At 42.7% G+C, this 6,010-nt stretch overlaps 1 protein-coding gene across 1 annotated transcript in view; it reads right to left on the reverse strand.

Moving 5' to 3' along the window:
- Positions 1–5,276, reverse strand: part of LOC311239511 (7SK snRNA methylphosphate capping enzyme-like) — a 74,025-nt gene extending 68,749 nt beyond the window's left edge. Inside the window, exon 1 of the mRNA XM_084327821.1 lies at positions 5,143–5,276. The gene's annotated coding sequence lies outside the window, so the exon portion shown is untranslated. The remainder of the gene's footprint in view (positions 1–5,142) is intronic.
- Positions 5,277–6,010: the final 734 nt, after the last annotated feature.

Genomic DNA, 6,010 nt, shown 5'->3' on the forward strand with positions numbered 1-6,010 from the left:
TCATATACTCAGAACATTCTCCTGGGTGTCTCTCAGTGTCATCTATACCATCATATACTCAGAACATTCTCCTGGGTGTCTCTCAGTGTCATCTATACCATCATATACTCAGAACATTCTCCTGGGTGTCTCTCAGTGTCATCTATACCATCATGTACTCAGAACATTCTCCTGGGTGTCTCTCAGTGTCATCTATAACATCATATACTCAGAACATTCTCCTGGGTGTCTCTCAGTGTCATCGATTCTATACCATCATATACTCAGAACATTCTCCTGGGTGTCTCTCAGGGTGTGTTCACATCTGAAAGTCCGGACTTTCCGTGGATAGTCCGGACTTTCTGGTGGACCAAATGTGAAAATGATACATTGTTTGATTTGGTCTGCGTTCACACTACCCTGTTTGGTGCGGATCTAATTTGTAAACAAAGGACATGCTGTCGCCAAGTCGTTCATCTATTGGACTATAGCACTCACAAACGTAAACAGTTGCCGACAGCGTCTCTTGTGATAAAGCAGAGAGATACTGTCATTACGAGCGTGGTGCAAGTCGACTAAAGAGTAGAGATATAGAGAGAGAGCGAGAGAGAGAGGACGAGAGAGACTGTCCGCGCGCGGCGCCAGTCTAGAGAGACAGAGAGAGGAAGAGAGAGAGAGAGGCAGAGAGAGAGAGAGAGGACGAGAGATACTGTCCGCGCGCGGCGCCAGTCTAGAGAGACAGAGAGAGGAAGAGAGAGAGAGAGAGAGAGAGAGAGGCAGAGAGAGAGGCAGAGAGAGAGAGAGAGAGAGGCAGAGAGAGAGAGAGAGAGAGAGAGAGAGAGAGGCAGAGAGAGAGAGAGAGGCAGAGAGAGAGAGAGGCAGAGAGAGAGAGAGAGAGAGAGAGAGAGAGAGAGACCTTTCCTTCCTGCGTAAGCTGCCAACTACTAGACAGCTCTGCATAGAAGCAGGCGCAGCTCGAGATGCGTTGTTGTTACAGAGCTGATCCACGCTGCTATTATGAAATTACCCAAAAAGTATGTAAGCTTTTTTTTTTTTATCTGAGAGAATGTCCGCGAATGTCGTCCTCACGCAGGAGAAAGTTGGGGGGTCCGCGCGCGGCGCGAGTCTAGAGTAGAGAGAGAGAGGAAGAGAGAGACTGCGTCTAGAGAGGAGAGAGAGAGAGGGAGGAAGAGAGAGACTGTCCGCGTGCGGCGCCAGTCTAGAGAGGAGTAGGCTACTTTGCTTCCTGGATTAGGTACTATAGTGCGATTGAAACGAACCGAGTCCCAACTTTTCAAGAGGACCATGGTTTGGTTGTTTGGTCCTCATTATAGTTCGGTTTGCGTTCATACCTGTACAAACCAAACGGACTATCGATCTAAAGGGACCATGGTCCACTTAAAGGGACCATGGTCCACTTAAAGTGGACCAAACAGGGTAGGTGTGAACGCGCCCTCAGTGTCATCTATACCATCATGTACTCAGAACATTCTCCTGGGTGTCTCTGTGTCATCTTTAACATATCTCCCAATGTATTGTGTATGTGGAGTAGCTTCAGACTTTATACTTGATGACATCACAAATGTGAGTTGTGGGAGAGAGTTGTTTATGTTCACTAATATTTGAACAAATCTAAGGTTCCTCCAGCTTGGAAGCTTTTTCCATTATTACTCCTGACTCAATACATCCTTCAACGCACTTTAAAGATCAATACTCATTCTACCTATGCACAGTTCAAAACCATGATCACTAGTAACCACTGTTTATCAGTCTGTAGATGTTTTAGATTGTTTTTAAATAAAGGTTTGATAATAATATAATATGATATGGGGGCTGGGGGGCTGCTACTGCTGGCCACACCTCAGGCTCTACCTGGAGAAATTCACTGTATAATAAGTTACTGTATATCTTTACATATTATATAATAACTATGAAGTAACTTATTTCTAAACACCTCTCGACAGAACATGAGGTGTGGCCAGACATACCAAGCCACGCCCCCTAGCCCCAAGCCACAGCAGACTAAAACATACCAAGCCCCGCCCCCAAGTCCCAACCCACAGCAGACTAAAACATACCGAGCGACGCCCCCAAGTCCCAACCCACAGCAGACCAAAACAGAAAATGTAAACAAAGTACAATACCTGCCTAGAAGTCACTGCCTGATAGCATTACAGATTACAGATTCTACCTTCAAGTTTCAAGTTGAACCGTTATGTCATTTTACAGTATAGAGGTGTGAAAAAATAATTATTTACACATTTTACAGTATAGAGTGAAGTCCTTTTACAGTATAGAGTGAAATCCTTTTACAGTATAGAGTGAAGTCCTTTTACAGTATAGAGTGAAGTCCTTTTACAGTATAGAGTGAAATCCTTTTACAGTATAGTATAGTACTTTAAGTACTGTAAGTTTAGTATTATGTAATACTCCATAGTAATAGTAGTATGAAGTACTTTAAGTACTGTAAGTTTAGTAGTATGTAATACTCCATAGTAATATTAGTATGAAGTACTTGAAGTACTGTTTAGTATTATGTAATACTCCATAGTAATAGTAGTATGAAGTACTGTTTAGTATTATGTAATACTCCATAGTAATAGTATGAAGTACTGTTTAGTATTATGTAATACTCCATAGTAATAGTAGTATGAAGTACTTGAAGTACTGTTTAGTATTATGTAATACTCCATAGTAATAGTAGTATGAAGTACTGTTTAGTATTATGTAATACTCCATAGTAATAGTATGAAGTACTGTTTAGTATTATGTAATACTCCATAGTAATAGTAGTATGAAGTACTGTTTAGTATTATGTAATACTCCATAGTAATAGTAGTATGAAGTACTGTTTAGTATTATGTAATACTCCATAGTAATAGTAGTATGAAGTACTGTTTAGTATTATGTAATACTCCATAGTAATAGTAGTATGAAGTACTGTTTAGTATTATGTAATACTCCATAGTAATAGTAGTATGAAGTACTGTTTAGTATTATGTAATACTCCATAGTAATGGAGAAAAGTCTGTTCACTCTGCCTCCATCTAACTGTCACACTCTGCAGGTGTATAGCTGAGGACCCAGGCGGTCTGGTGTTGAACGTGGTGTCATTTGGCCAGATGGTGGCGCTATAGTGTGTGTCTGTCCTTCGCCTATCTCAAGAATGGTTCATCTGATCGACTTCCCACTCGGCGGGCGTCTTGCTGAGAACCCAGAGGAGCACAGTGTTGAATATCATGCCATTTGATCAGCTGTAGCACGTGTCTGTCTTTTTGCACATCTTGAGAACCGTTCATCCGATCAAGTTCAATAACTTCAATTGTTGTTTGAAGTTGGAATATAGCCAGTTGGCGAACGTTTTAATTTGTTCTTAGATGTAGCAGCCGGCGAAGTTTTGTTAACGTTATTCAACGCAAGACGTTTTTGTTGCTGACGACAACAGCGTGGTGAGTCCTGATTTATTTTATATATAATTGGCTGCTGGTCGAGTTTTTTCTGTATACTTTTGTGTCATGATGACATTAATGTTTTAGTCTGTGTCTGCCAGTACCTCTGTATACTCGCGATATCAGTTTTTGGACCGATTGTGACGAGGCACCGTGTGAGTCAGTCTAACGCGCATGCTGGGAAATGGAAATAGACGGCATTCTAATAAGAAAGACGCGAAACAGGCTATATATGCTTGTTAGTTTTCAGCGTGATATGTGTTATTTAGGTAGACCTATTGGACATTTTCGTTTGTTTATTTATTAAGTTAATATATAAACAGTGTTTCGAATATTTAAAACAAAAAAATTATTTAATATTTGGCTATATAATATAATGCTTCATTAGTTTTCAGCGCAATATGCGCCTATCTGTTATTTAGGTAGACATATTGGACATTTTCGTTTTTGTTTATTTATTAAGTTAATATATAAACAGTGTTTCAAATATTTAAAACAAAAAAATTATTTAATATTTGGCTATATAATATAATGCTTCATTAGTTTTCAGCGCAATATGCGCCTATCTGTTATTTAGGTAGACATATTGGACATTTTCGTTTGTTTATTTATTAAGTTCATATAAGTCTAATATTTTTTTTGGGCTTTCACTCGGGCTAGGGCTAGAGGAGAGGAGGATACAGGGGGAGGGATGACCAGGTGAGGGGAGAGGAGGATACAGGGGGGAGGGATGACCAGGTGAGGAGAGAGGAGAGGAGGATACAGGGGGAGGAATGACCAGGTGAGGAGAGAGGAGAGGAGGATACAGGGGGGGGGGGGTGACCAGGAGAGGAGCGAGGAAAGGAGAATACAGGGGGAGGGATGACCAGGTGAGGAGAGAGGAAAGGAGAATACAGGGGGGGGGGGTGACCAGGTGAGAGGAAAGGAGGATACAGGGGGGAGGGAAGGAGGATACGGGGGGGTGAGGTGTGAATAAAAGGCCTTGAAAGGAAATTCCACAGGAGTCAACCATATCTACAAATCTGTCATACACATCGTTGTTTTTCTTTCATATTTGAAGTCACTGGTAAACTGCCGGTGACACAGAATGGTTCATTTGGTCAAAAAGGAACACTTTGTGATACAAAGAGTGTTGCCACTCAGACCAGCTTCTATGCAAGTGCCACCTGTCAGAGTCCCTTAGTCACCATGGCAACCACTCACCGCACCATTCCCAGCCTGAGACCGTGCTACGTTTGAACCCTTTCACTGCCACACGACAGCCGGTTAACCCTTTCACTGTGACAATACAGATCGCCGTCGGTTGTGTGATAGGATTAACCTTCTGTCGCGTGGCAGTGAAAGGGTTAAACACGTTTCCAGTCACATTTAACCTCAAGATTAAGCATATTATAGTTTTACTCAACACAAAAATGACACCACCTTTATTTAAAAATAGAATTAAATATGAATAATTTATATTTATTTGATAAGTGTAGTTTCCTTGTTGCCGCCATCTTTAGTGTTTTGCCGTTCAAAAGTGCCACAGTGCTCTGTCTCCTCATTATATATAGACTCTGTGGTGGTTATTATATATTATCATAGTTAGTACAATGAAGTACTGTTTAATATTATTACTATGTAATATAGTAATGTAGTATCCTGAAGTACCGCGTTTAGTCATCATTATGTGAATACTATGAAGCACTAAGTAGTACTATTGTGTATTACTTACTCTGTGTAGTAGAACAGGAGGTGATCCCACTTCTCTCTCAGCTCGTCCGGATCCAACCTCCAAGTGTCCACTGGGGGCAGCTGTTGCAGTGTGTGTGTGTGTGGGTGCGTGCGTGTGCTTGAGGCTACTGACACACCACCTCTTACTAACAGTGTGTGTGTGTGTGTGTGGGTACGCAGAACAACATACAGAAATAGACGTGTGTGTGTGTGAGAGACCCCCCCCCCCCCCTCCTCAGATGGTAGTAGATTATATTTGCATAATCCCCGCCCCCTTTTAAATGGTAACCACGCCCCTCATGAATAATTCAACAGGCCAACTGCTCTCCTCCCTCTCTTTGGACACTCCTCCTTTCTCTCTCTCTCTCTCTCTCTGGACACGCCTCCTTTCTCTCTCTCTCTGGACACTCCTCCTCTCCCTCTAGATTCTAGAAGAGAAAAACAGAAATGTAGAAAGTAAACAGTTAGCAGCTTCAGGCTAGCAGCAACACACCACTTCCTCTGTGGTGGGAAGTGAGCATTGGAAAGGAACCAACAATAGCATACCAAAACTACAAACACCCTCCAAAGAAAACGAGTGGTCATGAGAGATGTCGTCCTGCTAAGCTGTGTCTGTCTGTCTGTCTGTGTGTGAGTGTGTGTGTGTAGGTTATTAATAAACGGGTTATTAAAGCAGAGAGTGAGGTGTGCCCACGGCGCGAGCTGCTTCTCACTGGGGCTGAGCGCCAGCCGCGCGCTTTATATGCTCCTGCAGGCGCACACGGCGCGCGACGGGCGTCCGAACCCGCCAATCAGCACGCCGCTCTGAAGTCATACCTCCTCGCGCCGGCCAATCGGATGCCCTCCTCCTCCTCCACCGCACTACGTCC

The sequence above is a fragment of the Notolepis coatsorum genome (genome assembly GCF_963971535.1).
Source record: "Notolepis coatsorum genome assembly, chromosome: 13".
NCBI classification, from domain to species: domain Eukaryota; kingdom Metazoa; phylum Chordata; class Actinopteri; order Aulopiformes; family Paralepididae; genus Notolepis; species Notolepis coatsorum.